The following is a 25,323-nucleotide window of genomic DNA, read 5'->3' on the forward strand; positions in this document are numbered from 1 at the left end:
GTCCTAGGCTAACTGGACTTGTGCTGTGTACGTGCCTCAATATCTAATATTCCTTGTCCGAAAGAACCGTTAGCGTGTTTTACTGCCGGGTACCTCTATGGATATCCTTTTAATGAGGGTCATACTATCGCTCCATGCCTTTTTTCTAAATCGCACGCCCGTCCCGTTGGCCGCGGCTACGTTCGGCGACGGATGGTCGCCTTGGGTCTAGGTTTTATTATCGCAAATTAAATACGACTAGATCGAGTAACAGTACTTTATTTAATTACTTTCGTTACATGTTCATAGCTTTTTCCGAGGTTCCGGCGAGGGTTCTGGTGTCCTTTTCGTCTCCGACATATACATATTAAATATTCATATGTATAACACAGACACGGAAAGAAGTCTCGCGGGTGATGTTACGTTCTTTTCTTTGTATATGTTGCACTATGTTGCACTCGATCAATATCAATCACTCCGGCATTCCTTTCAGGATCCATTCATTTCCACCTCTGCACAGTACATATATCTTATTTCGTTTAGCAATTATTTCAAAACAAAATGGTAAAACTTCTTTTATCACACGATGGATTTAGCGAACTGTATTTTCGAATGATTTCGTGTATTTTTTATCGTTTTGAATGATTCTCGACTACCATTTACGGAATGAGATTCACAAAATGACTCGATAGAGAGAATAAGGAAAATAGTAGAAGGAATCTAACCGAATGAAGGAGAAAGAGAGAGTGAGAGAGAGAGAGAGAGACAGAGAGAGAGTGCTTTTGGGTTACGAACAGCTTTAAAGTGGATCAGGACAGAACTATGTAGTTTCGATCGTCACGCGAAGCTCTATAGAGGGTTCGTCGGCGGAATGATAAGCCCGAAACGACGTGCCCTGGCTCTCCTCTCGTAAATTAACTGCCAGTCAGTGGAGCGTTCGTTCGCGGACATATAATTTTAACGACACACCCCCTTACATACGTCGGGGCCAAAGTTCGAGGCTTATCTACACGAGGATGACTCGAAAGCTTAATAAGCGGACGAGACGGCCGACTAACGAATGGCAGTACCAGTTTGTACGATCGTGGACAGAGGTTAACTGGGTAGAATGTATATAGATACTTAAGTTTGCTTGGTGATCGATAGATAACGGTTTGCAACTTATTTTCCTATACCGTATGTAATAATGAACCGTTCGGAAGAAACACTGATTAACTGCGTAAATTAAAAAGCAGAAGAAAGTGATGATCAGATAGCGAATTTTTATAGAAAATGACAAATTTAGAGATACAGAAATGCATAGAATGCAAATAATTTCCAATTTATTTTTATTTTAATCTATTTCTAATTAATTCAAGTACTTATAAACAACGTATGTTGTAGATTCAAAATGTTTTGAATTTTATTTCCGTCTATTTTCTTAATTATCATATTAGTGGAAAATATGACTGACGAGAAATCAGCAAACAGCTGACTGTGCGAGGATAAAAAGGTTGACTGCGTAAGAACGAAGGGGTTGATTATGCAAAGGTAAGATGGTTGACAACGTAAAAGAGAAGACGTTGACTGCGCAGAGGTAAAGAGGTTCACTCTGCAAAAGCGAAGAAACGAACTTTACTTCTTAATGAATCCTTTGGCTACTTAAGGCTTGTGAAGAGTAAATTTTACGGTAACATTTAAATAACTTGCCATGTATTCTTTCTCATCTTTCACCCTAATTGCATACTTTCTAATCCATTTTAATTCTTTCACTCTTCATATAGCATATAAGTAACGTTGTATTGTAAATTTTTATTAATTGATTATATCATAAATATGTATGTTCTTAATAAAATTGCAAATTTCACTTAAAATGAAATAGCATCAAAATAATTTTAATTATGTGTGTCTTCCTTACAGCAGCAAATTTACGAAATTTAATAATTTACTCGTTTAATTTTCATTTGTCACTCATTTACGATATTTCGATATTTACAACACTATCAGTAATCGGTAAAGGATAATTTTTCTCATAATTAGAGAAATATTCGTAGTCCAGTAAGAATAAAATAAACCCTACAAGACAGAAAATCTATAAATCTATAAACTATCTGATATCAATTTCTTGTTAAAATTATGAAAATTATTTTATTTTAGAAGTAGATGTTCGTGACGAGGGAACATTTAATAAAAGTTCCCAATACACGAAAGAATTTTTTATATCTACATAGGAGCGGTTAGTTACTGATAGAAACTGAACAGAACGTACTCACTTGCAGTTCACATTAAAAGACTTAATTTTCCATGGACTTTAAAAGCAGCTGCTTTAACGAGTCGATAATGAAAGGGCAATACCCTCTTTTACATCGTGTTTTACTGATAACGAATGTAGAATTCAAAAGACTGTAATCGGAGCGACACAATGAAAAGAAGCGAGTGGAAAGTATAGGGTGAATTTGTTTATTAGTAAAACAACCAACCAGAAGAAAATCTTGAAAATTAAGTTACTAGAATTTTATTTTTCAATGTTTCTTTTTGTAAAGCAAGACATTCATTGTTTGATGAATATAAAACTTAAATAAATAGAACACACAGAATGAAACAGACATACATAAAGTAAAGAACAGAAAGACTTCCAAATACTATTTAATGCAATATTAATAATTGAAATAGTTAATAAATACAACAAAATATTTTGCGTATACGGAACTCTAGTATAAATACAATAAAAAAATCGAATATTAATATGAGATACAGCCATGATATAAAACTGTCAGAGTAATTAAAAATTCTAGTTCCACTCGTAGAGATTTAAAGAACGCTGGTTCTGAACAACAGAACGTAAAATGTGTTGCATTTTAATGGCGTTACACATAAACAGTTAAGAAAGATTACGAAAGGTATGACGAAATAGCGTCATGAGAAAGTCTCACGTCTTCTGTTCCGTTTATGAATGAATTGGACCATTGTTGCCGTTGTTCTTTTACGAAAAATGTATTCTCTGACATATTCGCACACTTTTAAACGAAGTATGTTCCAAAATAGATCTGACAAGAACGAAATACAAGGTGGAATAGCCTTAAAATAGCTCTTAAAATAGTTGAAGAGGAGTATAAGGAAAGCTAAAGCTTTTTAAGCTGTGCAACAAATTTCTGTTATGTGGTCATTAAAATCGAAATTACCGCAAAATGAGAGTACGACGTCGCGATGCTTAACTTGAAACTGCGCCATTTGCAATAACTTATAGGGTACGATGATTTTTATGACTTGTGTCTCATTTGTTATGTATTTCAGTGTCATTTTTCAATTTTAATGTAGCTTGTAACTACGGAATTTTTAAATCTATTTAAAACCCAAAATTTATATTTATATCCATTAATATTCTTTGAAACTTAAAAGAGAATAAAATTCCTAATGAACCGTATTGTAATTAATAAATCTTAATTGTTTGAATAAAAGTCATTTTGAAGGATAATCGAAATTTCGAAACGTAGCTCTTATAATTATATGGCTAATACAGTTACACAGGTCACGAAGAATTTCGATGGATTTCTAAAAATGTAGCAACAAAGACGGTTTTTCAGAGCGAGCAAAGGTAATTGTAACTAACATATCGTTTGTTGAAGTTTTCACGATGCAAAGGTTTACTCTTTTCCTGTTCCCAGCAGCAAAGGGAGAAACAATTTTCCCAAGGATTCTTCTCGAGAACGTAATGCCAATTAAACACTTAGCTTTTAATGTAGCAATTACGACAGTGAAAAGAACAGTTTACTTTGGCTCCAAAACGACTCTTCAAGGAATTGTATATAAATTTCCAGTATTTTTTCAAACTTGTTGAAATTAAAGAATTACGCTCTCGAACGATGTCATTGCTCGTACTATGACGTTATAGGCCTCTAAAACAATACGTAGGAGCAGAACATTTCTTTGTTAGAAAGAAAAATTATTCGCTTTTATTATGAAACTTTCATGTTTTAAATAACTGTTAGATATAAATATAAAATGAGAATATCTTGCAATTGAAAGCAAACGATGTTCTTGATCTGCTATTAACTCATGGATTTTTATACAATATTTCAATGAATCGATTAAAGGGATTATATTAGATAGCGAATAAAACACAGATATTTACATACATTTGATAGTTCGCCTTTGATCAATTCAGAAGCTGTCTATATGTAGATCTGATTCTACAATCTCCCTATAGCCTCTCTTCTTGTATACATTTACCTGGCTGTACGTCACGCTCAAACGAGGGATCATAACGAGCGGACATTGATATACTCCAATGCACTATCGATTGATCGACATTAATCTTATCTTCAAGACTGGCGTATACAAGGACGACCGTAATTGATTCCGGGATTAACAGACTGGTTTCCTTTAATTAGGTTCCTTTGCCACGGTATTGCATTCTGTATCTTGACCCTTAGAGGAAATATCTGGATCATCGTGAAACATATATGAGATGAACAGCTGAAGGGTTTTAAATTCCTCTACATAGGTCTATTTTTTATATTAAGTCTAAGTTTTTTTTTTATATTAAGTTTAAGTCTAAGTATCTAAGTTTTATATTAAGCAAATGAGATTTCGTGGCTTTCAACGTTGAATTTACCGCGTTAATATATGAATTATCATTAGTGAATTATTAAGATATTTACACAAGAATTATTTTACAATAAAAAGAACTCGTATAATTGATATTGCAATAAACTTGTATATAATTAAATTGAATTTCTTATTTACTTAACTTTGGCTAAATTAGTTAAACCTGACTACATATTCGTCAATAAATTATTGAAATTTTTTCATAAAGATAATAATTATCTACCAAAATTGTAATTATCTCCTGGAAGTGCGATAAATCGAACAGATAATCACTCGTATTATAAGTTTCGTTTAATTCAAAACGCAGAGCAGATTTATCCTATCAAATGCTTTATTCAATTTTTCAAAATCCAATTAGTATCGTCACTTAACGAATCGAACATAAAATGGTCCGTGAATCTTGCATTACAAGCGCCATTTAATTCTTAATGCATCTACTATGGTGTATTTCGACCTGTTAATAGCGGCAATTAACAGATTGCAGCATTCCCTAAAGCAAGTCTGATCAATCGCAGTTCATTTCACTGGCTCCAGTCAAATGCTTTTAATAATACCATATTATACTAATGGAAGATCTTCAGAATCTTTCTTTATAAATAATTTCCAGCGATATCGGAACACCAATCGCGTAAAAGACTTTGAACAACAAATAAGTAATAATATACAAAAATAGTTTTCTTCCGAAAAGAGATATTTGCCCAATAACATAATCTCACAAACTAAGTTGACAAGTGCAAAATTTTAAGAAGTGTCAATTAAACAGTTCAACATGAAGGCTAGAAAAGAAACATGATGCTATTGTTATACAGTATCGGTATGTCAATAGCTAATCTTTGATCGAACAAGAATTGAGAAATATGAATGCGAAACGTTAATTTGTCTTTTAACGAAAGGACATTTATTTGGCATGCGGCACGGGAAGCATTATCGGTCGGTCGCTTCATTGTTTAAAATTAATTTCCTTCTCGTATCGAATAAATTAAACTGCTCATTGCTCATCCGACAAACAGTATCGACGCGTTCACAAAGAATTATGAGCCCGCGGAATATATTTTGTGTGGACCATAAAAGAGAATATCGAATACTAAATACATACGATTAATTTCAAGCATGTCAGAAGACTCGATTGGCGATAAGATCGATTATGCTGGGATTTTTATTTATGACTTTGAATCTAGTACAATTCGCTCTGCATTTGGATTTTGCTTTTGTTGATTTCGTGAAACTGTCGACTGTAAAACTGACATCAGCTTTACCAAAGCTTAATTCATTTTAGTGGATTACCAGGGATATCTTTGATTCTTTCAGAGTTTCACAATACTAAACAAAAATATAAGACAACTTGTACATTTGTATATGTCCCATATCTAAAAAAAAGAAGGAATTTTATTGATTTTAATTTCATTCTATTATTCATTTTTGAAAATCCTAACCTATTTAAGAAAGCAATATAAGTACCCTAAAGCTGTAAGTTGTCAGCAAAATGCTTTAAAATGTCAGAAAAGAATGTTTTGAATATCTGGTAAAAATGTAAAATACGAGCATGTTTTAGGGATATTCAAATTCGTCAATAAAAAAAAAGGACATAACCTCGCTGAGAAACGAAAACAAAAAGTCTCTAAAGGAATAAGATACGAATTCCAAGCAAACAACAAACACGTTCAAGTAAAAACATTCGGGGCAAATTTCTTTCGACGTTTGCAAGTGCCTTCGAGCTGTTTTCCCTTCGGCAACCATTTCACACGACACCCTGTGTGCGGCAATGTCACGATATCCGAAAGTACACAAGGAATAGGATCAGCGAAAATACCGCTTCTTGGCTTCCATCTCGAAGGCAATGATTCCTTGCTTGTTATACGTCAACCCGCTCGAGTTAGATACAGATGCATCGATTTCGGTGGAATACATTTCGTTCGAGAGATCGAGACCTACAGAATGACTCGAATTTTTGAATTCCTGCATCTTCAAATTTTCCAGCTTTCGAATGCTCGAACTTCCGAATTTTCGCATCTTTGGTCTTCCAAATTTTCGAATTTCCGAATTTTCCACGTTTCGGAATTCTAGGTTCTTGGAATCGTCGAACTTTGGATTTCTAGGTTTTTGAAACTCTGAGATTCTCGAAGTTTCAGATCTTTAAATTGCTAGATTTTCGAAATTTTCATATGGATTGCGACATATTTCTGTGAATATTATTTATTACGTTTACGTATTGAAGTAATCTTTGAAGTAAATCATGTTATATGTCATCCTATATAACACGATTAGAGAGAGCAAATTTTCCACGTAACAAGATACCTAATGATTATGTTGCATCGTTTGTACTTTGGTTGCTAAAAGCTAATTTGATATTCCTTCTAGCGAGATTATCATGCAACATTCACTTGCAGTAGCCGCAAGATCTAAGACAGCCGACGGTGTAATTTACTTTCTATCTGGATGCATTACAATCGATATATGTATCTAACGTTTCAGAGATTATTCGATAGTTCTGATACAAACGCGTGTTTGTGAAATTTTCATGACTATTAATAGCCTGACGTTTTCATAAGAATTATCTCACAGAAGACTAGATAACTCGCCTGACAAATTTTTTCTTTCTTTCGTTTTCTTTCGTCGAATCGACTAACAAAGATTAGCTGTAATAAAACGTGGAAACCGGTTGCAACAAGTCATTATTGTCTGCATTTTTCAAGAACAATGAATGATTGGTCGCGATCCCTAACAGAAATCGCTGAATTCGTAGAAAACCGCAGATAATGAATGGGTTTTTGTGTCCGGCAAATAATGGAGATTGAGATAATCCCTCATGAGTAAGGCGATTGGCGACGCTGTATTTATTGAGTAGAAGTCGTATGTGGAACGAATGTAACAAGCGAAGAAAATGAGGCTATCTCGATAATCCATATCCGGAAATAATATAACTGGAATTCCTCGAGCTACCGATAGAAATACCTTCCGAGGGAATGCGAAACCTTTTAGCCTGGAAGGAAACGTTATTCGTTTATAATATCTGGATATCTGGAAGAAAGTTTCTGTCATTGCGCGAAACGCGAAACAGAATATTCGTATCGAGATCCAAATACAGTTATTTATATCGAGTATATTTATGATCGAAAAGTTTGTAGCATCTTTTATCACGAAATGAAACTAAAATTCTCAAATTTCTAGAAACCCAAAAATTTCTCTCAGATAATGAAACATTCAAATAAATGTTACTTTTAGTTGAATACTAAATAAAATTAATTAATTAATAATTGAAATATTAGATTCGACACAGAATCCTTTTAAACGTATTTAATGTAAATCGATATTATTATCTAAATCGATTTTCTACTTATTATTAGAGTACTGAACTAAAGAATTTCTTCGATTTTTCTGGAAATAGGTGACGGAAAAGGGGATTGCTAGATTTTCAAAATCTCCAGAAATTGAAAAGTATAGAAAGGTACGTAATTCCTGTTCCTACAGCTTCGAAGCGGCGACATATAACTGTACCAGAGAACGTGCACACCGTGCACAACGACGAAGTATGAAACACAATACTGTTGACTATATCTCCAATAAACTTCAGTCAGATTTCAAATAGATTTGAAACGTTATCGAAATCTATAGGATCACCGAAGTCCAGTTGAAACCTGCGCTCGATACAACACTCCTGCCAATTGATTTAGATGAAAGTATTCAGATTGAACCGCTAATATCGAACCATTAATTTTTAAATCAAATTTCTTGCTGCTTCACAAGAAATATAAAAAGTGAACGAAATCAATGTGTAATGTATTATACAGTACTTTTATATGTAGGAAATGTATTTGTAAAAATAAGAGAAGATAAATGTGAAAAAGAAACAACTTTTTACAAATTTATCCTATCTCAAATTAATAAAACACAATTCATCCTTTTATCTATCAAGGGTTTATGCAGTTTAAACAACAATAACAAATTTCTCCTATCTATCTTCTCTTAACAAATCTTCCCACCATCAAATAAAAAGATTGTAACACGATCTACCTCTATCTCAACCCCACACATTTAGTGAATTTCAAGCTACCATAACCTGGCCACCAGCGCACTTCAAATTCCACCAACCTACGTACAAGCACCTCACCACAGAAAGGCAACGATTCACCCACCCCCTTCGATAAATTCAAATCCATAGCATCGGTGTTGCATCCGCTTCATCAGGAAGCTTCTTTTTGAAGAGTATCCGCTCGAAAAGACACTAGTGGTTATTTAAATTATCGACAGGCATCCTTATCACAGCAACCTGACAAAGACTATATAGCAAATTTAATCGAGAAATCGTACGAGGACCGACAAGTTTTCCCACAGGAGGCAAACTAGCAAAGATCGTCGTGGCGGTTAATGAAGTTGCAAATTGAAGGAAAAGCGAGACATAGGAAGCCTCGGGCAGTTTACTCAAGGATCGGCTAAAAAGTTTTTGCTTTCCACCTCGCTCACCCACTAAAAGTTTCTACTTTGCATAGCCATTGACTGCAACGTCTTTCTCGTGTCTTCATAATTTGCCCATGTTAGAAAGAAATCGAACTCAGCCCGTTCCGTTTTCTCAGTAATAAGCTCAAGCACATCGCAAGTTCGAACGTTGATCAGCTATATAGATATGAATTCAGACATATTTGGTTCTCATTAACAGTATGCGAATTGTACTGAAGTATACAAACTGACAAAGTAATGATTAGAAGCAGCACTTACTATGTTTCATATGGAATCATAAAACTAGGAATCTAAATTACGTATTGAAAAACATGACAGTAATATATTTTACTTTTTATGATATTTTCTTATTACCTGGTGGTTGATAGTGATGAACCTAACCTCGCACCAACCGGAGGAGTCATCGACGAGTGTCATACAATATCGCCTCTTCCCGAACAAGGGAACACGCCTTGGCAGAATGCACGGGGTTCGCACTCAACGTTTTGTCCCCAAACATAATAAAGACCATTCTCTCATGTCGCGATAAGCACAACACTTCTGCCTTCGCACTCGTTGGCAATTTCTCGCACAATGTCCGAGAGTACCGCACTTGAGATACTTCACAGTAGAACCAATTTTCGGGTTATCGGCTTTATTTGCACTTGATCCGCCTCTTTTACGATGATCCTTGCGATGACGCGCATTTCTGCGTCTCGACTTTCCCGCTACCGTCGCATTTCGTCCCGCGTTTCGGCTCGTTTCACTTCGCGCGTCGGATTCCTGCGCAATTTTAATTCACAGTGTCTCCAGAGATGGCAGCTCATCGTATGCAGCAGAAGGTTTCGAAACTGTCCGGTAGTATGCGCAACTGTATGACTACCAACAGATCTTGATTGATTTTGATCGTCAACGATCCAATTCCGTTAACTTATCCACCGCGTTAAAGAAACGTTAAGACTATTCGCTCACGTCATCGCCATCTTGCATATTTAGTGACACCAAATGAACCAGGAGCGCAACCTTTCGCGTTCGTCCCTTTGATTTATATGTTCTTTAATTTTAACGTGATACCTCTTACAGTCTCGTAACCCTTTATTTGCTTGATTTCCGACCGACTAATAGTCAGCACAATGTCCAGCCGTGTCCACGACTCGTCCTCGGTCCATCTTGCCGCTGCTTCGATCAATGCCGCGTCGCTCTAGACAGCTTCTTGCATGGGAATAATAGTGCCGCTCACACTACATTATGTGTCATTTTTTATTAGAATAACACGCATTTAAATCTTCCAGGTATCATCATAGTTCTCTTTGTAAAGCGTTTCGAACTTCAATCCCGGCGTATTCATTTTTCCAATGTAGCGTACAACTTCCTGATTCGCGAATTGTTATTATTCTAAACAATTGCAACTTGTACTTAGTGACAGATATCCTGAAGATTTTCCGTTTCTCGAGATCGCCGTGTGCCTAGAATACTGGGACTATAATTTATGATCTATTCGGTACATGACGTTGAGCGCGTGGCCGCAAGAGACAGCTGATTAGGCGAATATGGGAAAGCAACGCTCATTAACACCGCAGGGTCGCATACATACGTGTACGTACATATAAAAAATTGCGACATATTTGTCGTATGTCACCTACGATCATCGTAAGCAAGTGAGTCGCTACATTGACCGGTGGTCGCTAACCCCAGTCGGTATTTCCAGCATATCATACACTACCATATACTTGCATTGAGGTTAGAAATTTTTCTGTCAATTTAGAAGACCCTTCTTAACCTACCGTACAATATGGAAATCAAAGAATCAAAAGATAAAGAGTTTATCATGCAACGAAGTGGCGGGTGATGAAGTTGTAACTGAATATTCGTACATTCCAGAATTCTATAGTTCAAAAGTTCAAGGATTTAAAAATTTCCCAAATAGATTTGATTCGAATGTATAAATACGTATTGAACTTGATCTCATTGCTATATATATATACACACACACACACACATATATATATATATATGTATATGTATATGTAGCTTCTGTCGCCGTGTTTTTCTGCAGAAAAGAACCTGTCGAAAGAGGGAAGCACATTCTTCCAGCTCAGCGTTCGCTTGATGAATGGCGTCTCTTTCGCGAACTTTAACAGAATTACTTTTTCGTAAGAGTGCACCCTGGACGAATATTATGGGAAATGTGCGTGCGGGGATTGGAAGAGTCGGGAACGGAATTCCGGACTCTGGAACCGCGAGTGCTGGCAAGTTGGGGTTATCGCTAGGGGAGATAGGAAGAAGTGGTGCTTTTTTTATGAGAGTCTCATGGTACGTCAGAGTGGATTGTTTGAATATGGTATGTTGGAGAGTAGAATGACGAACGTTTCAATGCTTCGTTTTTTTGAACGGCTGGCTGAATATTTTAATACTTGGGAATATGTGGATATTCGTTGTTTGCATGTTATTTTACTTTCTCTTGTATTAAAATTAAAAGTAGATGATACCATATATGGCGACTGGCAAAAGTTATATTTACCATATAAAATATAGAACTTTACCAATATGAAAATGTTTTACGTAACACACGTAATATATTCATAAATGTTTAGTTACGTCTACAAGCCAGTGTATATAGTTATTATTTATCTTTTCATATTTTTACCAAATGTTTAACAAATTTTATTGTAAAAAGGTAAGTGGAAATAAAGTTACAAAATTTGATTAAATCTTTCACGGCTTCTACAAAAGTAGTTCTTAATCCACTTTTCTCATTCAATTCTCATTACTGACAGTTCTATTTTATTCAATTAGCTTCTCTAGAAGCAACGGTCGTCTTCAAATATTGTCATCTATTCAATTTCACTTATTAAATCATAATTTATTTATTCAGAAATTCAGTTTCTCTTAAAATAGACACAACGCTCCAGAAACAGTTTATTCTCCTCCAATAATTAGAGACAAAAGTATCAAAATGTAGAAATAGGAAGAGAAGTAAAATTTTCTATTGTGCTCTCTTCCTTTTTTTCCCCTATAAATACATTAATTAAATTACATATATGTGACTGTATATTATATACAAACCGTTACAGTAATAAACATATATGAGTCGAATATATCAATAGCACAGAAAATATTTCTCTGTTTATATTTTTTCGAAAACCACCTGTATAAATACTTTTATCTACCACTGTAATTCTTTTACACGAAATTAACAATCAACACGCGTGCTAACAAGTTCCCATCGACCGTTCGATTTTACGCAATTCCAGGCTAATTCACAAACACAAGCGTTCATGTTGTTATCTTGAACGATCAAACTTAATGCGAGTAGAGATTCGTGTTTGCTCAGTTGGCAATTAGCTAGAAAAGGTGTTAACGGGTTAAATGGACCGATTAAGACTCTCAGGGTGACCTGGACCAAGAAAAACAAGCACCGCGAACGTATGCCATTTAGAAAGTGACGCTAACAAACGTGGTGTATGACCAAAGGAGTTGATATTCACAGTCGAAACAATCAACCACCATAATAGATCGCAGACGGTTCTAGCTGGAGGAGCTGACGGCTCGATTAACCGAAACTTAAATAGTGTCACGTCATCCCGAGGTAATCAGTAGCTGCCCTTAAATTAGCTGGAGGATACGTATCTGCGCCGCTGTCACGTAGTTGAGCAAGTTTTTGCTACGTTGAATTAGAACGTACGAACGGTGATAGAGGGACGTGATAATGAAAGGAGAATTGTTTCTGTTGCAAATACATGGGTTCCATACAGAAACAGATTGAATGGAGTGATTAGAAGCTTTCCTCTCCGTCGACTTAAGAAATGAATTAAATATGATTAAACGAATTACTATGGAAATTACATAGGTCGTTTTTAAATTAGGATTGTATTGTATTTGAACGAGTGAGTTGAATAACACCACAAGTCCAAAAGCTACATTTTGGGATATTTAAACAGTTCAACGGTTTAGTCCTTTGAAAAGCTCAGTAACTTCGTTTCTTTATAATCTCGCGAAGCCTTGCTCGCTCTAATATATATGCCGTATATGCTATAGCTCTAAGTAATCTGAAAACAGTTAAACCAATAATTCATCCACTAGCAAAAACTGGACTCATGTGTGTTTAGAATTTGTGCATCAACAATCGAACTAAACAGGTGAAGTCAAACTTTAACTAAAAGATACTTTTTTCATGCGTTCGGAAGGAAAATGTGTGATTTGTAAGGCATACAACGTGCGATAAAACGGAAAAAGAAGAAGACACGAGCAATCACCGGGTCGTTTCCGCTTCACGGTTCCGTAATATGTAGCGACGTATCGGAGTTCCAATTAAACGGCGCCAACCATCCAAAGCATTGCGTTTCCGTAACCGTGGCAAATAGCGTGAACTACCGGCTGTCGATCGTTTCCTTGCGTCTTGTCGACAAGACGTGAGAAATTGTCGCGAGAGGTAATTCGGAGTTCGGCAACACCTCCCTCGTGCACATAGGCGAACGGAACTTCGCGCTGATTGATAAAGCAACGCTGCAAGATGACGTTCGATCGCGTTGTGGTTCCCCTTTTGATACATTCTCGATCATCCAGTTCCTTCCAAATCGATCCTCTGAATTTTGTATGTTAGAGATAGTAATTACTTAAAAAAGACTCGTGAAAATGAAAATGAAAGAGAGAGATCGTGAAAATGAAAATCTTGAATATTATCAGATAGTGCAGTTATTGTCATGTATACTTAAGAATTGTTTCAACAAATTTGATCAAAGCTACTATTTTAGACTTAAGATACGCAAAAACGTCTTTCTGAAATAACTCGATAATTAATTGCACGGTACCTCTATGCAAATTAATAGAATATTTTATCGTGAACGAGAATATAATATTCAATCATGAATGAGCGCAAATAAAAAAGAAAACACAACAGAATCACACATGTATAATAACGAACTTTTTCTCGATACGATGGGGAAAATTAACGAAGAAGAATAGCCGTTGGTGGTTCGTTTGTCAGACAGTGTTGGTGTAACAGTGCCAGATGGCATGGAATCTGCGAATCGGCCAGACCGCAAAACACCCCTATATACCGAGTGGCACGTTGATAAATGTGATTTTCGAATATGATTTAACGCCGAAAGGAAAGTAGTGGTTAAAAGAGCAGGAAGAGAACATTGGGAACTCCATTAACTTTCGATATATGGCGAAGCAAGCCAGTTTCCGTTTTTTGGATTAATAACGTTCTTCCGCTCGGAAGTCAACGATCTGCTGATAGCGATATATGAGAGAAGCGACGTATGGTATGCATATGACCACTTGTAGACAGTATAATGGATGTAACAACTCGTTGCTAAAAGTTGCAAAAAGATTATTCTCAATTTTTTTGTCCCTTTTAAGTTTTCAATTTTTTATCCTTTTTAGTTTTGTCGGTCTTTACGACCTTTCAGTATTCGTCGATAAAAACTGAACGTTAGTTGCCTACAAATGTTTTATCAGTGGTTCGAATCCATCAATGGATTCGTACTGGTATAAATCCATCAGAGACATATATCACCAACGCGCAATAACTTTGCAACCTTGAATCAAGGAGAAATCTCTATCGATGTGACCAACCATAATCCTTTGGTTTCCTGCCGATTACGGCTTAGCTATCCCTTTTAGACACATTGAAACACGACAATATTCATACACGTAATCACTATTCGAGCTTTTTATAGGAGAAGAAAACTATTACGACAATACTCTAATAACTAATACAATAGTAATAATATAATTATATAAAATAATATGTATATAAAATATAAGATATATATAATATATAATGATATAATAAATGACTACTAAAACAATCATACAAAATTCTTGTTCTCAAAATATTTGTTGCCACACAAAATTGAAATATTTATGGAATTTGCAATTGTTCTCGCTTTTCCACAGTATTTTGCAATAATTATTATAAACATACATTCAATATACAAAATATACAACGCACAAAAGTAATGTAGGCGAACGTTGATCATCTTTATTCAGATACACGCATAATTGTACACACATATTTATCTTCACTATATCAATTTAATTAATCATTTATGCATAAAGCAGAATGTTCCGAAACATATCTATAGAAGATATCTATAGCGTCGATTCTAAAAAAATGTATATACAAAAACGTCGATCAAGACTTATTTTCTAAATTATAATAATTTGTGTATTAAAATACTAACCTTATTTCTTCGTAACTCTCTTCAAAATACACATACACACACCCCGCCCCTTTTGTTCATGCTCGTCAGCTAATTACCTCATTACTTTCGCTCTCGTAAACGAGATCAAGTAGAACCAATAACACGAAATACACGTCGTACCACTTTCCTCTTCGCATTTTCCCTTTTCTTGTTTCTCAGTCTCGTCAACTGCAGTTGATATCTTTCGAAGCCGGTTTTTATCTACTAGCAGCAGTCTTCCTCGATTTCACGCCTGCCCATTTTATTAGCCTTGTATCTAATTAATAAAATTTCCCGATTTACCCTAGGTAATAGTTTATATTTCATCTACCTGGGTGCACGTTTTAAACGACTACCTGTCAAAAATTGATCATAAAAAACTTTTATGTCCATATTGTATGCGTTGTGTAAAGCATTCTAGAAGGAGAATTATTGACAACAATCGTATTTCTATACAAGCAGATTTCGCAGACGAAGAATGCACTCGTTAATTGCATTAATTCGAGAAATTCAAATATTTCATACGCTATCAAAAAATATGAACAATGGTTTAACTTCTTCAGCGAATACCACTCTCTAATTTCTGTTTCAGTAATTCAATTATTCCAATAGCAGTAACTATATAATGTAGCATACAAAAGGTGTACAAAGTTTCGTGGAACGTTTTGTTGGAAAGTATATAGCAATTTTTAATTCATTATAAGGTGTAACACTCGAAATTTCAATGGAAAATTTGCATATAGCTAAGTACTTTGCGTTTCAGACCTTATTGTTTAAAAATATAAAATGCATATCTTGCCGCATCAACTAAAACAATTATTTGCTTAATGCGTTTACTGTAACATATTTATTATATTCAACGAAACAGAACCGTAATAATTAATTGCAACGTTATCATATTTAATTATATTTGTTTATGGTAAAATTTGTTGATATATTATTTAATGTTATAATGTTATTTGTTTGTTTATTTTATTGGTCATTGCATTCGATGGAATACAGCAAATATCTACATTTCTAATATTATTCGTATTATTTGTATAAATCTCGTACCTCTAATTCAGTTCAAGTAATTTAATAATCGTCTTCATGTAAAACTGCATGGACTGATTTTTATTGTTTAGGTTCAAGTAAAGTAACTTCGATCAAATACCTAATAACAGAAAAAAGAGTTTGAGAAACCAATACAACAAACAAGAAACTATAAGTAACATATGTTACATTGTCTATATAGTGACTATTATTCCTTTCAAATTAAGGAATAGTTTAAAGAACCACAACTTTATTTGAAAATTGAAAAGACGTTTTGTACCAAATAAAATAACAGGTTCATATTGATTTGAGGTAATTTATTAATTCAAGGGTTAAAAGCAATATCGCATCGATTATTTCAGCTAAAGGTATAATATTCTACGTAAAGGAAGGTACAACTATATATTTTATAATTACAAGCTAAAATTATGTGCTCTTCCAAGAGTGATCGGAAGCAATATATTTCTACTATAAATATACCTACCGATTTACAACCACGTGATTCAACTTTATTCAAATCATTCCGTACGGCATAGTTTCAAAAAAAAAAAAAAAGAAACGAGAAAAAGAAGAAAGGAAAAAGAAAAAAGACGGAAGAAAAAATTTTCTTCTGTATTTTTGCCTATCCTCCAGATAACGAAGTTAAGTCGACGAGAACCGAGGGTAACTGTGATTCCTATCTAGCGAGGCTCTTATGCCTACGGTTTGGCTGGCGCGTTCCTTCGTCGAATAATCCGGCTCACAATGGCAAACTTTCTTTCTTCTTCCTTCCGTGGAAGCTTGCACCGGAACAGCGGCTCTCCGAACTTGCGTTTTGGCAAAGCCTGTTGGACCATTGGACCTTAGAGTAGCTCGTTCGCGGGGCACGATGGACCGATTCTGGCCAGGATCCACGCGATTCTCGAACCAGGAAGAAGCTTCTTCCTTGTTATGTAGGTTCTCGTGCCACGTTCGAGAGGATCGAACCAACCAACGAAAGCGTTCGTAAGAGTTTTAAAACGAGCGACTCCAAGTTGCATCTGGATCAGTTGCTCGAAGATATTGTACGTGTATACCATGTGTTCCGTTATTTGAACTATAGTTCTTTCAAAATTGACCAATATAATCATAATAATCGTGTCTCGTTATAATAAATCGAAAGTTCAAACATATAAGATTTATACGCCATTTAGGTTAAAAAAATGTCGAAATCCAAACTTAAGTTACTTAACAATGTACGGTGTCCAGATTGTTCGCTGATCGAAAATGAAATTTACAGTCTCTTCGTCCACCGAATCCTCGCTGATAAATTGTCCGTACGTTTCCAATTTTTCCGACGTTCGTTGTCGATGGAATTCGCTGAATTACCATTGCTTTAATTAAAACTCTCTCTCCTTTTTACCTTCTGCTCTTCTTCTTGTTTCTCTAATTCGTCATCTCGTTTTTATACTTTCGTCAATTCTTTTTTACCATGATCGATCGATTTCTTCGTTCTGTATCTATGAGTGGCTCGAGTGTTGTTCGTGATGGTCGAATAATGAGTTGTCATCTTTCGTTTCCGCGTAATTGACGTGAATTCGCGATAAAATTTCCGGGCTGAGTCGCGACACGTGCTCGGCAGGATCGATTCCACGCTCCGCCAGCTCAGGCAATTAGAGGCGTATAATAAATCCGCGAGTTCGGCTCGGGTCACCATTATTCCTCGACAAATCAACCGCTGATCATTTTTGGTAGCATGCTAATTGGATATCGACTTGTTTCTCGTTTCGTGACGAATTTATACACAAGCGTGCCCGTAATTTTGATTGAAAGTAAATAAAATATTTCTACAAGTGTCGTAGTATCTTCGTCAGCCTGTTTCAAGCACAAATTCAATTATCGAAGTTGGAATTTACAAAAACGATTATGACAATAGGAGATAGAAATGGTAACAAGATCGAAGTTAATTAGACACAAAGTCATACCACCGCATTAAATTTCACCAAATGACATAAATTTCATTGGATTGTTCGCTCATTATGCCGTCGATGTCTCCGCCGGGACGAACATTTGCCATTTACAATTCACGACACAAAGCGTAAATGATCGATTTCATCAATTTTCACTGAGTATCTTTATCGCCGTGGAAAAGTACATTCTGAAAGAGCGCATGAATAAAACATAATTGCTGTGCTATTTTAATGTGCGCGAATGCACGCTTAATTTCCAAGCCGACAATCCGATTACCTCGATCGCGTATCTCACAATTTTAAACACATTTCATCTTTCAACGTTCGCCAATTGTTCCGACTCGCTTTTAATTCAAAATATAAAAAGCACCTGAAATGAAATTATTATGGAGTTTTTGTGCGTAATGCTGTCGATGATAATTAAGTACTTTTATGCTATTGAATATATTGTATTTCAAGTTATGTATTATAACAAATTTGTTTGCATTTCTTTCACAAAGTATGCACAGTTATCGTTTCTATAAAAGACCAATTTAGAAAACGATGGCATGTTGTTTTATCCATTTGTCGTTTGCAAATGGATTAAGTAATTTTTTACCCTATTGCTTCGAGGTTATCATCCTCAAAAAAAAAAAAAAAAGAAAAATAAAATTATTGTACCAATTTGACATTCTAACGTAATGTTCTTAAAAAATTATAACGATTCTAGATATCCAAACTCGTGTTCCCTAAAATCACGATTTCTCACTTATTGTTATTAAGTTTGATCAGAAACTTTCCACTGGTTGTACGAGTAATACATTTGTGTTCAGAGTTAAAGGCAGCGCACGTTCGCTTCCTCCATGGTTTAGACTCACCTGAAACAGAAAGATAACGCCGGAATTAATTATGCAGTCTGGCGCACAGACACGAGGTCGGTTTGGTTGTTATCGTCAGATTACCAAATTATTCGCTATCAATTAGAGAGCAGCGCAGATCTATCGTAGCCGCGATCAAATATTAATCCATCAAGAGGCCCACGATTTAACCTTCGTTCTTCGTCGTTTTATGCCGGGCCATGCAAATAATTTAGCATTAAAATTGAACGGCCGGATTAGTGCAGCGCGAAGCATTAACGAGGAACGTGTTATCGAATTTTAATACCCACTGATATTTCCACGATTCTTGAACAGGATAATGTAACGAGCTCTGTATTCGGAAAAATCAATGAGCTGGTTAATTTGTTATTAATCGTTTGATCACTGACCATAATCTCAGATACCATTTAATAATAAAACATTGTGCGAGATATATATATATATACAGGGTGGTTGATAACTGGTGGTACAAGCGGAAAGGGTGTGATTCTACGCGAAAAAAGAAGTCGAAAATATAGAATAAAAATTTTTCGTTTGAGGCTTCGTTTTCGAGAAAATCGACTTTGAATTTTCGCTCGGTACGCGTGCACTTTATCACGTCTCGTCATAACGGATCTCACTGTAGATCGTTGTCTCGGTGGAAAAATTTAAGAAAAAAAAAAATTTTTTTTTAAATTTTTATTCTATATTTTCGATTTCTTTTTTCGCGTAGAATCACCCCCTTTCCGCTTGTACCACCAGTTACCAACCACCCTGTATATATGTCGGAGATGAAAGGACATCGGGACTTCCCTTTTGGAATGTTGGGAAAAAACCCAATACCCTGGTCCAGACTTTTACTATGGACTTTGGACTGGACTTTGTACGTGGAGTTATACGTGTATCACATCGCATTCGTCATCCCGTGGACCGTGGATTCGTTATCGAACCTGAATTCGTTGTCATCAACATCTCGACCATCCGATCGCCGCTATTACTTATAGCCTCTTGTAGTACCTCCATTTGTACCCATAAATATGAGCTATATCCGCGATGGTAAGTTTGAGTGAAGGTTCATCGAACGCCCAAAATTCCAACCTTAATCCGACATCAGAAGTGGGATCAGCGTCGGTTATAACAGTCAAGGAGCATATGAGTATCATGCGCGAGTTAATTCAGACACTAGTGCAAAGGCCGAGTACGGAATCTACAAATGTAGCGTTACCACGTTTTAACCCCGAAGTCGCGGGCGCCGATTCAACCTCGTGATGCGCAGCTACTACCGATCTGATTATACGGGACCACCCGTTACGAGACAGTGCGTTATTTTCTGCTCTAAATCTTGCCCTAGGGGGTCCTGCTGCGCATTGGCTTTCACAAATAGTGTGCGGTGGAAAGTTTACTTGGCCAACGTTTAAGGAACGATTCCTTTCACGTTTTGGTGGAGAAGAGATAGCAGCCTCGGCGTTAATAAGGATATCCAGAGAACAACCGTCAGAGACCGAATCCCCAGGAACTTATGGTAGTCGCATCCGTTCCATGCTGCAGATGAAGTTGAAAGATCTAACGACGCCCGAATTAATCAATGCCTTCGCCCTTTATATGTTGAGCTCCCGAGATCAACGTTTTCGACGATTAACACTCGCGAATAATATCAAGACGGAGGACCAATTTTATGATGAAATGAAACTTCTTCCTGACGACGGTCAGCCAACACCTTCGCCAGGAAATCCACCGACGGGCCCCGAAGCTAAAAGAAGAAAGTCATTGGACCACCGGCGTAAGTGTTACCGCTGTGGCAACTTCGGGCATAAAGCACCTGAGTGCAGCAAGAGGATAAGATTGGAGTCGGGGAAGCATACACGAAAATCAGGGGATAACCGAGGGGCCACATCATCGACAGTGTCCTGCTACAAGTGCAACGAGGAGGGGCATATCGCCCCTAACTGCCCGTTGTTGCGAAAAGAAGGCCGTTCAATGGGTTCAAATGTACCATTGAGTGATAATGCTATGAAGCTCGTCGGGTCGTATGTTAGATTCACATGCTCTCGGGGCGACAATGTAATAAAACTCTGTGCGGTCGTACGATCCAGAAAAACGAGATTCACTTGGGAGCGAAATCGAGAATGGTCCATCATGCCAATGCGATCAAATTAATAACCCGCAGGATGCAACTGGCATTTTGAATACTAATCATGATGATTTGTTTCTCTTATTCCTTTTGTTACCAAATCTTTGAACAAAATTTGCTGTTAAACCGGACCCTTGATTTATTTAGACATTTAGCTCAATTGTAAACAACGTTAATTGTATCGAGTCTAATGTGGGAAAACTCAATATTTTAGTTACACCCGAGGACGTGTGATTATCAGGATGGCCGTGTCGAAGATGAAAGGACATCGGGACTTCCGTTTTGGAATGTTAGGAAAAACCCCAATATCCTGGTCCAGACATTTACTATAGCTACACTTAAGTAATAAAAATAAGAAATAGTTTTAATGTTCCAATCCGGCTTTATGATGATGGGCTTGAATGTGATTATCATTCGTGTAGAATTCGTTGTCATCAACATCTCGACCATCCGATTGCCGCTATTACTTATAGCCTTTTGTAGTGCCCTCATTTGTACCCATAAATATGAGCTATATCCGCGATGGTAAATTTGAGTGAAGATTCATCGAACGCCCAAAATTCCAACATTCATCCGACATATATATATGTCGGAGATAGAACGGGAATACAGTTGCGTGCGTCAGGTGACTCTTCACGGGATGCAGCCATTGATATGGTATAACACAAGTATCTTTTATTACAAAAATGAAATTGATTACAGTTCGGACAATTAATATTGACACTCAGACGCTCACGATACTAATGACAATGGACACCGGTTCGATAACGAATCCACGGTACACGGGGTGACGAAAATCAACTTAATGTACGATAACTCTCGCAATAATTCTCTCAGTCAGCAACTCGATAAGCAACTCGCTATACGGCTCTGTCCTCAACTCCAAATGAAACTGCCCTTATATACTCCTGTCCCCACCTCTCGGGTCAATCTTTGTTTTTAGGGAAAGCCATATAATCATTCCATACCTCTGTCAGGTACACGTCCCTTCCGTGGCCGTGGCTACGTCTAGTGACCCGCTATGTCACCTCGAACCCGAACCCATCGTCATAAAGCCGGGTTGAAACATTAAAACTATTTCTTATTATTATTTTTTTTCTTTATTACTTAGACGTGGATATAACAAAAGTCTGAACTAGGGTATTGGGATTTTTCCCAACATTCCAGACGGGAAATCCCGCTGTCCTTCCTTCTCCGATATATATATATATATATATAATCCAATGTTATAAATCACTCATTCAGGGTACCCAATTTCCATATTTATAGTTCACAATTATTCGATATGATAGGATCTTCCATACTCATTATTGACTCAGGTCAGTTGATCAAGTCCTGTAACGTATGTATGGACAGACAGCATATCATAGTATATGTATAGTTTGCATACAATATTCATAGATATTGTCACTATGCAATCTGTCTGCATATATGTTGCATATCCATATGTTCCAGAACTTGAACAACAGGCCACAGATTGTCTGCAGAAATCTTCCACGCAGACAGCTACCTGTGGACAGTGTCTTTATGTCTATATTTACGGAGATGAGAAGATGGCTAAGTAGAGGACTGCGGATCTGATTGGTGTTTGTTGCTATACTTTAATATTTTATTATCGTAACAGTAGGGGAAAGTGAACTAAAACCGGGATCCTAAGAATAAAATAGCATAATTGTGAAATTAATGTCTTAAACAAAAATTGTAAGTGTAGTTTATTAAAGCAATATTTTTATTAAAACGACAAGACCTACATTAGATTTTTACAAAAACGAAAGAATATCCAGAAAATAGTTTTATATATAGATTACTCAATATTATTCCTACTATCTGTAATATAGGAATTCATTCAATTTTTAAAATTCCCATTCAGTACAAACTTCATGGACACACCCAAAACAAGCTATACATTGGAACTAATCTTTCATTTCATCTGGATGCAGCATAAGATTTCCGATAATAAATACAAATATTTTCGTTCCTATTATTAGAAAAAATCGGGTGTCCGATTTTATCCCGTCAAGCTTTGCCCCAATATGCAATTTTATAAATATTATAGATTATTGATGCTACCATGGCGAATTTGAAAAGAACCCATTTACATATTCATACCTTAATGCGTGACAAATAGCATAATTCGTATCAAAAATTCACATACTTAAACAATATCAATAATAATAAATTTCATAATTCTTTGAAAGTTGTATCACAGCACCAGAAACACGGAAATCGTATCAAAATCTAAGAAAACCATGCGTATCGCGATCGTATTTTGTTTCTGCACTAACCAGAAAACGATAACTGATGGCTGCATTGACCCGAGAAAATTGGAGAACTTTTAAAGTAATAACAGATCTCCCTTTTGGTCAGGTCTCCTATGGAAACACAATGGCTGTTTTACAGCAATTAGTAGCTCCCAGACTTCATATTAAGGTAAAACATTCAAGTTAATTAAAAAATGTTTATTTTTTCATTTCGTAAAAATAGCTATTAAAATAAAGGATACGTGTCATTTAATTTAACCTTAAAAATCACTGCCTCTATTCACCCCTTAAAATTCACATAATTATGTTTCGTACATGCAATACTGTTAATAGAAAGTAATTACCAGTTTATAAACAAAATAAGTGATTCGCGGTGGACGAGAAACAACTGAACGTAAATTAATTTAACCGCGAACGAAGCGAGAAGAGAAATAAAGTAAAACTGATATTAATTTTGGAATTGAACGTCACCTGAATCACGCATAATAGAACGAGGAAACAGAAAATGCGGAAAATAAAAGAGTATTTTGTTAAAAGGTTCGTTCCAACAGATTTCGCGTACAAAGTTGTTGATAATTTTTTTATGCCGACAGCTAATGAGAATAAACGATCAAAAAGTTATGATGAAGATGGCAAATTACACCAATTACGATTCTTCTTAATTGAATAAGTGTTAGGCGTTAGAGTAATATTAGAATGGAATATGACAAGCTTTTTTATTAGAACTTTCTTCAAAACATTTAATTATTGAATATTATTTATTGAATAATATAAATCAGATTAATAAATTCAGATTAATAAACTTCAAATAGCAAAATTTGCTCCTGCGAAGAAAAGTAAAATAGAAAACAATGTCCGATAGAAGCACGTCAAAAATTTTAACGAATCATTGTGTTTGCAAAGAATGTTACTTTAGTTAATTTCTTTCGATTATAAAGTGCTTTAAGTTGGATTTTATAGAGAAATAATAATGCTTTGAAATGAAAGACTATTTTAATATTTTTTGATACGATATTCTACATTTATCTACGTTTCATAGTAAGTTAATAGAATAGAAAAGAAATTATTTGGAAAATTCCGTTCAATAAAATTCTATTCCTAGGACTCGCAAATCACCTTACAATTTTTATACCTCATCCAAAAGACCAAAATTCACGATGTAGTCGAAAATGTTAAACGAAAATTTGTGATGAGTATTTCTAAGTATTCGTCAAGTGATAACTACCTGTATACCAATCCTAGTAGATTTACCGTATCTTATGTAATTTCCCATTCGCCGTAATCACCATAGCCTCGATCCCCTTCAAAAGCGCATCGTTTCTCATCTATCAACATGTATTTAATCAATCACGTAAAGATCTCACACAGACGGAATTAATAAAGAGGCACAGACATACAGGTAATACACAGGTACTTTATGCACGAGGGAGTTTTGAAATTAGAGGTACCTATTGATCCCAGACACGCTATCTCTCGCTGATAATTTCGATACTGCAGCCATCTGGGCATAGAGCCGAGTCTCTGTGTGTGTTTGCAATTCATGACAAGTTCGAGGAATTACTGTTTCTCCATTCGCATTCAACGTCAAACGATTATTATGCATGACTCTTCTGAGTTAACAGGAAAGAACCGCGAGATACGTGTTGCACGATATCGAATCCTACCCAGAACGCAGAGAAAACCAGACCTATGATTCATTTGCTGTAACAATGACGTAACACAACATTTATTTTAATTGTGTTTATGCAGCCTGTACTTCTTTTAATTCTCTGTGAAGAATTATTTAAATCTATACAGTATGAATGAATTTTTATTTTCTGAAAACTGTTTAATCTTAATATTAGAATATATATCATTGGTACGTAATTTCACGAGGATTAACCTGTATGTATTCCTACCGTGTCCCGTCAAAATGACCGGTGATTAAAAAAGTAATAGTTT

General features: G+C 35.8%; 1 protein-coding gene and 1 long non-coding RNA gene across 3 annotated transcripts in view; both read right to left on the reverse strand.

Moving 5' to 3' along the window:
• Fur2 (furin-like protease 2) overlaps positions 1-25,323 on the reverse strand; it is a 421,029-nt gene that overhangs the window by 230,986 nt on the left and 164,720 nt on the right. The gene's annotated exons all lie outside the window — the stretch shown is intronic.
• The window catches only part of LOC138178411 (uncharacterized), a 91,548-nt gene continuing 82,894 nt past the window's right edge, over positions 16,670-25,323 (reverse strand). Inside the window, exons 3-4 of one of the 2 annotated variants that reach the window (XR_011172692.1) lie at positions 18,432-19,011; positions 16,670-18,342 (exon numbers count right to left, since the gene is read on the reverse strand). This is a non-coding gene — a long non-coding RNA (uncharacterized LOC138178411). Of the gene's footprint in view, positions 19,012-25,323 lie in introns of both variants that reach the window. The other variant, XR_011172693.1, reaches the window with a different exon arrangement.

Source organism: Bombus flavifrons, chromosome 3, assembly GCF_040668555.2.
Source record: "Bombus flavifrons isolate JBK064 chromosome 3, iyBomFlav1_principal, whole genome shotgun sequence".
Lineage (NCBI taxonomy): Eukaryota > Metazoa > Arthropoda > Insecta > Hymenoptera > Apidae > Bombus > Bombus flavifrons.